Source organism: Bactrocera oleae, chromosome Y, assembly GCF_042242935.1.
Source record: "Bactrocera oleae isolate idBacOlea1 chromosome Y, idBacOlea1, whole genome shotgun sequence".
Lineage (NCBI taxonomy): Eukaryota > Metazoa > Arthropoda > Insecta > Diptera > Tephritidae > Bactrocera > Bactrocera oleae.
The window spans coordinates 1972277-1984217 of record NC_091542.1 but is presented as its reverse complement, the minus strand read 5'-3'; the positions used below and the strand labels follow the sequence as shown (position 1 = coordinate 1984217).

Below are 11941 nucleotides of genomic sequence, written 5' to 3'. Positions count from 1 at the left end.
TATGTTCCTTCGTTTTTTTAGACGCACTTATAACCGAACTCACACGTAATACAAAGAAATGTATCGCAATTTCTACTTTTTGCATATAATTATTTGCAAAACGTTATGTGAATTGCACCAATATTCTCCGTACTACCTCAGCTGGCAGATGATTTTCAAAGAATGATAGAATAAAAACAGCTAATAAGAAAATTAACTGAAAGCTTTTACTTGTATATTGTGTGCCTGATTTCGCCTTGCTTTCGTTGTTTGTTCCGTTCCGGCTCGAAGGATCATAAATAACCAAGTATATTGGCAGCACACTCTACGATAGCCTCATCCTATTCACTCTCCTCAGCATCTTCGTCTTCATCTCCAGTAGACTCGTCAAACTGGCAAGCGACCTTGCCCTGGAGCATTTCTGTTATACAAGAGAAGACTACATCACGAAGTTCAACCGTTGGTAAATAGATTTGTTTCAACTTTTTCAAAAGATCACTCAAATCTACAAGTGCAGACAACACAACAGAAACTTCTTCATGCACAAATTGGCCTAATTTGGGTATCAAGATTGTAATAGCATTGGAAACGTCTTGCAAATCTTGTAGTTTGTGTAGAGCCACAATGAAGGAGCTCAATGTGTCAATTGACACGTTACGTATGTCTTCCTGTGGATGATCGATACTCTTGTAAACATTTGGATAAGATTTCTCCAAGTAAGGGATGAAAGCGACTCCGGTATGCTCGGAAAATTTCTTCAATGATAAAATGTCATCGTCTTTTTCTTCTAAATATGAATTTTCAACACTGTATCCCGCAATGTTGTTCAAATCGTCATCCTCCCCATCCGAGTTTTCAATATCGATATCATCTTCGTTTTCATCGGCCTCCTCTGCTGGCGCTTATGTCAATATATTCGGATATAATTATATATGTAAATATATAAGATAATTTTTATTTATAAGGTTTATCGGTGAATGCAATTTGTGTATTATTTGCCGATTGAATGTATATGTATGTTTGTATTTTTGTCTTTTTGCTGTAAATTCTAGCTTTAATTGTTATTGTGTCTTTAGCTTACTTGTTGTTACGCAGTCCCGCTAGTTGCTTTATTAAGCCTAAGGGCTACTGTTGCAAATTCGTTGAACGTAAATACTTGAACTTTAATTTTTAGTTTGTGGTTGTTGTGAGTATGGGTATACAAATGTAAGCGCATAAGTTAAGGCAATCAATAATTTGTTAATATAATATATACAATATATACTAGCTGACCCGGCGAACTTCGTACTGCCTAACAGTCAATTAATGTCGTGTTATCTTTTAGCTGAACTAATTTAGGCTCTGATGAAGATAATACAATGATACAAAGTAAATATGAACATAGGTAGATATATAAAAGTATTTAATTATGATCAACAATACATACAGAAAGAGAATACAAATTAAAATAAAGTACTTCAAACACGTGTCAGAAAAAAAAAGATTAAAATAAAGCATGTTGTGTAGCATGTGATGCACTCGGATTAACTCTTTTCATTCAAGCAACTTGTGGCAAACGACATTCTTTGTTTTTTTGCCAGGCGCAAGAACAAATAAAGCGGATGGTTTACCGACACGTAAACATGCCACGTGACCCTGTGATTTGTTAATCGTCATGGCGAAGGCAAGACGAATCGGGAATTGAATTCGTTTAAATTCAAAGGGCATTGGAATAAGAACTTCCTCGTCTCTAAATTTCTTTAAAATTCTTTGAATATCAACGCGGGAATCACATTGCTCATCAGTTTTCTTATCACCAAACGTGTTCCATTGCACAGTTTTGGTTGGTTTAAATTTCTAATCATGATCACTGTCGAGCCAACCCTAAGCTGCAAATTGTGCGGAGGTAAACCAGGCACATCCAAGGAGTCTAAAAATTCAGTTGGGTAATTAGTGGCTGAATTATAATATTTAGGTCGGAGTTGTCTTCAAAAAGATAATGGCGGACCGCCCTAATATCTTAAAGGACATACTTATATATGTTGGACTGTAATTTCCTTAAATTCGAAAAGGAAATTAGAACCAAAACTCTGGGGATACAATGGAATGCGATATCTGACCAGTATTCATATACTACAGAGTCAATACCAGCATTATCCGCCATAACAAACCGACAAATTTTATTCCCTGTGGCAATACCTTTCGACGCCGCACGATTGCTTTCGCCAATTATGATACAAGCCAAAAGACTAATACAAGAATTATGGATAGATGGAACCGATTCCGATGAACAAATAAAACCATTTCGTTTAGAAAAGTGGTCCCAGTTTGCAAGCAATCTAAATGATATCTCACAGATACAAATCCCTCGATGGGTAAACTATGCCCCAGAGCACAAAGTCGAACTACACGGCTTCTGTATACGTACGCACACAAAGCGAGATTGCGACCACAAGCCACTTACTAGTAGCAAAAACAAAAGTAGGTCCTTTAAAAGTAATAAGTCTATTACGACTTGAACTGTGTAGCGTTACTACTAGCCAAACTAGTATCTATGGTGCGAATGCATTTAAACATGGCTGACTAATTCCGCAATTTTCCCACCACCGATTTTATCATATACAAGGTTAACACGGCTTTAATATTATTGTTATCTACTATATAAAAATAAGTCCGGTTTTCCTTCCTGACGCTATAACTCCAGAACGCAAGAACCGATTTCCACGGTGTCGCATTCGTTGGAAAGGTCTCGGGCTCCGTGAGGTTTATAGCAAAGAAAATTCAGGAAAAATTTCAACAGAAAAGCGGGAAAATCTTTTTTCACATTCAGCGCCATCTCTGATACATAACATGTACTACAAACCAATATTTTAAGTAGATGGCGCCGGTGCGTGATACATTGATTGACAGCTACTCATTGTTCTCTGCTCATTTAATTTCATGTGACAAACCGGTATTGTGTTCACTTGAAATTGTGAAAAAAAACTAAAAAAACATAAGTTATTCGTTTCCTAACATTTCAATTGGAAACCATCAAATCAATAACGTGTATTTTTATAGACAGGTGGTAAGTTGAACTGTGTAAATTATGTGGATCGTGCATTTGAGGTTAAATTCACTGCTCTGTCCATAGTCCAAAATGCCTAGAGGCCGACGTGCAAACATCGCCCGTCGCACAAGACATGCAAGTCAGTAACAAGTGTATTCACAGAACTTAAGCGTAGAAAGACAAAATATAATAAGAGAACATGCCCGATTGATTAGCTTCATACAATCGCTTGGCATTCCAATATGATCCCACTGCGAACTACAGTTATAATGAAAATTTAGATATTGGACCAATGACGACTATATGCCGATATTGCAATGCGTTAAATTTCAAAAGAGAAACGGCTGGATTGTGCTGCGCAAGTGGAAAAGTCAAACTGGATCCATTACTTACACCACCAGAACCACTGAGACCATTGTTCGATGGAAGTGATCCCGATTCCAGCCATTTTCTTCAACACATCCTTGAATACAATAACTGCTTTCGCATGACTTCCTTTGGAGCTAATATCAATCGAGAAGGCGGCTTCATGCCGACTTGCAAGGTTAAGATACAACACACATAACCAATCATTCACACCAACACAATAAATTGCAACACATAACAACTACATATACACCACACACTACACCATCACACGATCAGAAGTTACACCGTATTCTTTAACAAATGATTGTTACAGATACAAGGACAAATGTATCATTTGCATGGTTCAATGGTGCCAACACTAGATGAACCGCATCAATTTCTGCAAATATATTTCATTTCGTCGATGCTTGATCAGCTGAATGTGCGGAGCAATATACAGGGAACACAACAATTAAAGAGACGAATTATTGAACAGTTGCAATCATTTTTACACGCTAATAATGCTGTGGTTAATATGTTCAAAACAGCATTGGAACGAACAAATTTGTCATAAGAGCGGATTGTACTCCAACAGGAGAACATGTGCGAAGATTCAATGCACCCACCGTTAATGATGTTGCTGCAATTATTGTTGGCGATCTAACTAAATCGCGTGACATTGTCGTTCAGCGAAGAAGCAATATCATGCATCGTGTAAACGAGACACATCGTTTGAACGATGCGTTACAATATCCAATCATTTATTGGCAAGGGCAAGACGGGTACGACATCATGTTGAAGACGGTCGATCCAATTTCAGGTACAATATTCACACACTAATTATTGCTATTATTGGTTTCCATTAACAATTCATTTAATTTTGCATTTTCAGGCGTAACAACGAATAAAAATCTAAGCGCAATGAATTACTATGCGTATCCTATGATGATTCGCACACATGAGGAGAATGTCATTCTGAAGTTCCGTCGGCTATTCCAGCAATTCGCTGTCGACATGTATGTCAAAGTCGAGACCAAACGTTTAGCGTTCATCCGATTCAATCAGGCAAAGCTACGATCTGAGGACTATATACACTTGCGTGATGCTATTCATTCAGATGGTGATGTTCAGAATATTGGACGTCTGATGATTCTCCCATCATCTTATATCGGAAGCCCTCGCCACATGCACGAATACGCTCAAGACGCTATGACGTACGTGCGAAATTATGGAACTCCGGATTTATTTATTACGCTCACATGCAATCCAAAGTGGACGGAAATTGAACGTGAGTTGGAACCGGGCCAAAAACCGCAAGATCGCCATGACATAATCGGCAGAGTATTTCAGCAAAAACTCAAGGTTATGATGAATGTGCTTACTAAGTATCAAGTTTTTGGTGACACACGTTGTTATTCGTACTCGGTGGAATGGCAGCAGCGTGGACTAACGCATGCTCATATCCTAATTTGGTTGCTGAACAAATTACATTCAGATGAAGTAGATGACATCATATCAGTTGAAATACCAGATCCAGTCACTGATCCCCATCTACACGACATTGTGACGACACAGATGGTTCATGGACCGTGCGGTGCATTAAATCCAATATCGCCTTGCATGGCTGATGGAAAGTGCACTAAACGATATCCGCGACCGTTAGTTACCGAAATAGTCACAGGGAACGATGGATATCCAGTTTATCGTCGGCGTTCAAAAGAAGATAATGGTCGAACTATCAAAGTTAAAGTTCAAAATCAAGAGATTGAGATCGGAAATGAATTCATTGAACCATATTGCCCACTGCTATCACGTATTTTCAAAACACATGCAAACGTTGAGAGTTGTCATTCGGCCAAATCAATCAAATATTTGTGCAAGTACGTCACAAAAGGCAGCGATATGGCTGTGTTTGGTATTGCGTCGGAAAATGCGAATGACGAAATCAGCAACTTCGAAATGGGCAGATACGTCAGTACTAATGAAGCACTGTGTTCTCATTTCAAATTCATGAAAGATATCCCACAGTTGTATATTTAGCAGTGCATTTGGAAAATGGCCAAAGAGTTTACTTCACTGAGGCTAATGCGGCACAACGAGCTGAGAGACCACTGTCGACAACATTGACTAGCTTCTTTGCAATGTGTGAAGCAGATCCCTTCGCAGTGACGCTGATGTACGTTGAAATGCCCAAGTATTACACTAGGAATCAATCAACAAAGAAATTCCAACGTCGCAAACAAGGAACCCCAGTTCCAGATTGGCAACATCTGTTTTCCGCTGATGCACTAGGTCGCATGTATACTGTTCATCCTAGAAATGATGAATGTTTTTATTTGCGACTGCTGTTGGTAAATGTACGTGGACCAAAATCATTTACGCATTTGAAAACTGTGAATGGCCACCAATGCCAAACATATCGAGAAGCATGTCAACTATTGGGTTTGCTGGAGAACGATTCTCATTGGGATTTAACACTTGCGGATTTAGTTGTTTCATCAAATGCGTACCAAATACGAACGCTGTTCGCAATTATCATCACCACATGTTTTCCTTCGCAACCAATTCAGTTATGGAACAAATACAAAGACGACATATGTGAAGATATCTTGCATCGCTTGCGCATCCAAACGAATAATCCTGACATCCAAATAACCGATCAAATCTACAATGAAGGATTGAAGCTGATTGAGGATCAATGCTTGACTATTGCAAACAAGCTACTGATTGAAGTAGGAATGATTGCGCCAAATCGATCGATGCATGATGCATTCAACCAAGAATTAAATCGAGAGCTGCAATACAATGTTGATACATTGCAGGAATTCGTTCGAAATAATGTGCCGTTGCTGAATGAACAGCAAAAACAAGTATACAAAATATTAATGCAAGCGGTGGACAATAATACTGGTGGTCTATTCTTCCTGGACGCACCTGGAGGAACAGGGAAAACATTTGTCATCATTGATTTTGGCCACTATTCGATCAAGATGTGACATAGCTTTGGCGTTAGCATCATCTGGAATTGCGGCGACTCTTCTTGATGGCGGTCGTACTGCACATTCTGCGCTTAAGTTGCCACTCAATTTAAAAACAATTGATACTCCAACATGCAATATTTCCCGATCCAGTGCAATGGGAAAGTTGTTGATGCAATGCAAGCTCATTGTTTGGGATGAGTGCACAATGGCACATAAGAAGTCACTTGAAGCACTTAACTTCACACTGAAGGATCTTCGGCGAAATAACAACATCTTTGGCGGCTTGATGGTATTTTTGGCAGGCGATTTCAGGCAGCCGTTGCCAGTAATTCCCCGTGGAACGCCTGCAGATGAATTGAATGCTTGCCTGAAGGCATCACCCTTATGGAATACCGTAAAACATTATCGCTAACCACTAATATGAGAGTTCAACTTCAAAATGATCAAAGTGCGGAACAATTTTCCAAACAATTGTTAGCTTTAGGAATGGGAAAGTCCCAGTTGATGCGACATCTGGATTAATTACTCTTACCAACGACTTTTGCCGATTTGTAGACTCTCAATTAGCTCTTATTGAAAATGTTTTCCCAAACATTAGTGAGAATTATCAGAATCATGCTTGGTTGAGTCAACGAGCAATTCTTGCCGCAAAGAATAAAGATGTACGCGCACTAAATTTCACCATTCAATTAAAAATTGCTAGCGATTTGGTGACATACAAATCCGTTGATTCCATAACAAATCCCGATGATGTAGTAAATTATCCAACGGAGTTTTTGAACCCTCTGGAGTTACCAGGATTTCCACCACATGATTTGCAACTCAAAGTTGGTACAGTTATTATGATATTGCGTAATTTGAATCCAACGCGACTTTGCAACGGTACTCGACTGTCGGTAAAAAGACTTATGCCGAATTTGATTGAGGCAACCATTATTAACGGCAAGTACGCAGGTGAAAATGTATGTATTCCTCGAATACCAATGATTCCGACTGATCTTCCGTTTGACTTCAAGCGATTGCAATTTTCAGTTCGCCTTGCGTTCGCAATGACAATTAACAAGTCGCAAGGTCAATCGCTTAGTGTTTGCGGGATAAATTTAGAAAATTATTGTTTTTCACATGGGCAGATATACGTGGCGTATTCACGAGTTGGGAAACCATCCGCTTTGTTTGTGTTAACATCAGACCAAAAAACAAAAAATGTGGTTTACCAGAGAGCACTTCAATGAAACGGATAATATGCGGACACGTATAACGCTTCGATTCAGTATTCACTTTGGATTCACGTTCATTTACTTAGAGAATTTCAACTAAATAACACTTCAAAATTTGTCATCGAAATGAATTCATTACTGTTGTGAAGTGAAATAAAATTTTTTCTTTTTGAATATAAAACAAAAAAAAAATTTTTCTTCATCTTTTAATTACCAAACGAAATGTTACATAAAACAAAGCCATCTGGTGGCGAAACGGAGTTTGCCGGGTTTGCTAGTAAATATATAATTATACATAATTATGAAATTTATCGTGTTTGTGTAGGTAACGCATATGTCCGAAATGAATCAGCATTACGAGTTCTGAAAGGTGCAGCTTCCCGTAGTTTTATCACACGGGTTGACCAATCGAAAAGAACAAAATGATGTGGCGATCATGCCCGTAGACGAAAACGAATGCGTTTTGTGACTTGAGTGTGGTGTGGTGCGTCGTATGTGGCGAGGACCTGTAAGTGTTCTCTAGGGTGCGCCATTATTTTTCCGGGTATAGTGGAGTGTACATGTAGAGGAAGGCTTAACCTATTTAACCATTCTGGACCCCTAGGCGAATATTTTTCCTAGTTTTACACATGTTTACTAAAACGGTATATGTATTTATTTCGGAATACTGCTTCTGAAGTAGCCGAGCGCGCAGTGGGTCACATGGTGATGGAGTAATGTTATATCCATATTGACCTGTAGTGTATATAACGGCTTTTATTTTAAAAATATAATTTGTATGCATTTTGATGCTTATTTAAGTGCTTTAGTAGTTGCTTTTCGTATTTATTGTATTCTGCGGTTGTTTCTTTTATAACTTTATTATTTGTATCGTTTATTTAAAATTTCTTTACCGTCGGCTTATTAAGGTTAGTGACTCCACGCCTGACTCAGATATGGCCAGAATGGATGCTCTTTTGAAACCTTTGAAGAGGGATCTCGCGAGAGTACAGTGATTAGCCGTGAATTGAGAATGGCTTTTTTTTGAGTTAGTAATGTGGTAAATTCGATATATTTATGTTTGAGATATACTTTTTTAAAGTAGTATTTGAAGATTTTTATAGCTGATTCCCATAAATCAGTCATATGAGGAGCACTTAGATCGACGCCATAACTGCGACCTTTGCTTTCGGTAAGTCTAAGTGCGTCACTGTATCACATTGGGAATATGGTGATCCCTTAACATTATTTTTTAGTTATTTCATAATTATAAAAATTTAGACAACTACAATATGAGCCACTATAGTAACATAGGTGTCGATTTTTCGACTTTTTAGGACAACTATGCTGCGAACAATATTATGTATGGACGTGGACGATTGTGGCCAAGAATAGGGAGATGCGAATATTGTTTGGATTATTTGAGAATTGTGACCAGGATTTTCGCTTGTACCATAATTGGCGAAAGTCATCCTACGGGGACGAAATTATTATTCCGGATAATGCGGATATTGACTCAGTAGGATATGAAAACTGATCAGATATCGCATTCCATTGAGTCCCCTGTATTTGTATGTTGCCCTTTTCAAATTTAAGGAATTTAGTGTACCAGAAGTTTTCTTTTGGAATATTTAGTAATATATTTGGATGCTTTGGTTGAATTATATATATTTATGTTTTTAACACTGGAGTAGTCAGAAGAATTTCTGACTTGGTTTTTTGTGCCAATTTGTGGAATGTTGGAAAATTGTGGCTTTGATGGTAGTCGTACGACGTACCGGCCATTGTTTCATCGAGTAGTTGTGGCTTTGTAGAAGTCCCCACAATACTAATCTTCTGGGGTTGTACTTAATAGGAGGGAGCGTTTTTCTAACTCCCGAAATTTCCTTAATTGTGAATTAAGGGATTCTTTTGAACTTTCGTCAATTTAAGTTGTTGATGTAAACTTGATCTGCAACCAGTTTACTTAGAATCCAACCGAATATAGTATTTTGTGCCAGAAGTGTGTTTGAAATTTTCTCAATACCTTCAAGTATTATCTGTGGTATGAGATCGCGGCCTAATAGCTTTAGGTGTGAAGCCTTTTGCCAATGCTTGCTATTTATTGATTTTATAACTGGTTAGTTTTGCTGACAGTTGTAGCCTGTTTTGTGCCCTAGACACTATAAATGATCGTTGTGATCCTTGGTCTATTAAGGCCCTAAGCTTAAACAGTTCTCCTCTGTGTTCGATGGAGACAACTGCTGTGGGTAGTACAATAGTATTCTACTTTGATTTTCGGTGTGTAGTGTTTGGGTTTTTAATGCCTTTGAGCAGCATGGTGCTTCTTGGCAATTTTCGCAATATTGATTTTCGGGATTTGCTTTTTCAATTAAACCCTTCTCTTATGAGCGCTGCTTTGGGGTGAGCTGGGTATGTGCTGTAATGAAGCATTGAGTGGTGTTTTTTATGACAATAGAAGCAATTAAATTTGCTTGAAAAATTATTTCGTTCGTTAACTTTTCTGTTTTTGAACTTCTCGCACGATTGTAATTTATACCCTCTTATGTATAGTTCGCATGACGTATGTTTTTTATGTTCGGTTGTGAACGATTGCGTTTTATATAAGCTTCTGTTTATATTGTTGTTGTATCTAGCTAGGACGGCCGTTCTTCATAACCTCTGTAAAATGTTTCTATGTCACATGCGGGCACCTCGAGGTAGATGCCTAAACTTGCCTCGTGATTCTGTATTTGTGGGAGCTCTACTCTCGGATGTGGAGTAGGTACAATTGCATATACTTATTAGCTTTAATTGATCAGAAATCATAGATTTTCTTTCTTTGTACTGGTTTAAGCAGTTTTCGTATATTGCGTAAGCCGATGATTTAAAATTGTGTGGTAGGTCCAAACTTTCATATCTACATATAAATGATAATTAATACAGAATACTATTTTACGTTTATAAGAGTTATTGTTAATATATTCGGATATAATTATATATGTAAATATATAAGATAATTTTTATTTATAAGGTTTATCGGTGAATGCAATTTGCGTATTGTTTGCCGATTGAATGTATATGTATGTATGTTTGTATTTTTGTCTTTTTGCTGTAGATTCTAGCTTTAATTGTTATTGTGTCTTTAGCTTACTTGTTGTTACGCAGTCCCGCTAGTTGCTTTATTAAGTCTAAGGGCTACAGTCGGAAATTCGTTGCACGTAAATACTTGAACTTTAATTTTTAGTTTGTGGTTGTTGTGAGTATATGTATACAAATGTAAGCGCATAAGTTAAGGCAATCAATAATTTGTTAATATAATATATACAATATATATTAGCTGACCCGGCGAACTTCGTACTGCCTAACAGTCAATTAATGTCGTGTTATCTTTTAGCTGAACTAATTTAGGGGCTGATGAAGATAATACAATGATACAAAATAAATATGAACATAGATAGATATATAAAAGTATTTAATTATGATCAACAATACATACAGAAAGAGAATACAAATTAAAATAAAGTACTTCAAACACGTGTCAGAAAAAAAAAGATTAAAATAAAGCATGTTGTGTAGCATGTGATGCACTCGGATTAACTCTTTTCATTCAAGCAACTTGTGGCAAACGACATTCTTTGTTTGTTTGCCAGGCGCAAGAACAAATAAAGCGGATGGTTTACCGACACGTAAACATGCCACGTGACCCTGTGATTTGTTAATCGTCATGGCGAAGGCAAGACGAATCGGGAATTGAATTCGTTTAAATTCAAAGGGCATTGGAATAAGAACTTCCTCGTCTCTAAATTTCTTTAAAATTCTTTGAATATCAACGCGGGAAACACATTGCTCATCAGTTTTCTTATCACCAAACGTGTTCCATTGCACAGTTTTGGTTGGTTTAAATTTCTAATCATGATCACTGTCGAGCCACCCCTAAGTTGCAAATTGTGCGGTGGGAAACCAGGCACATCCAAGGAGTCTAAAAATTCAGTTGGGTAATTAGTGGCTGAATTATAATATTTAGGTCGGAGTTGTCTTCAAAAAGATAATGGCGAACCGCCTTAATATCCTAAAGGACATGCTTAAAGAAAATCTGTTGGACTATAATTTCCTTAAATTCGAAAAGGAAATTAGAACAAAAACTCTGGGGATACAATGAAATGCGATATCTGACCAGTCTTCATATACTACAGACTCAATATCAGCATTATCCGCCATAACAAACCGACAAATTTTATTCTCTGTGGCAATACCTTTCGACGCTGCAGGATGGCTTTCGCCAATTATGATACAAGCCAAAAGACTAATACAAGAATTATGGATAGATGGAACCGATTGCGATGAACAAATAAAACCATTTCGTTTAGAAAAGTGGTCCCAGTTTGCGAGCAATCTAAATGATATCTCACAGATACAAATCCCTCGAT

General features: G+C 37.6%; 1 pseudogene; it reads right to left on the bottom strand.

Annotated features, from left to right (window-relative positions):
• Positions 1-272: 272 nt before the first annotated feature.
• Positions 273-11941, bottom strand: part of LOC138858282 (importin-4-like) — a 69204-nt pseudogene continuing 57535 nt past the window's right edge.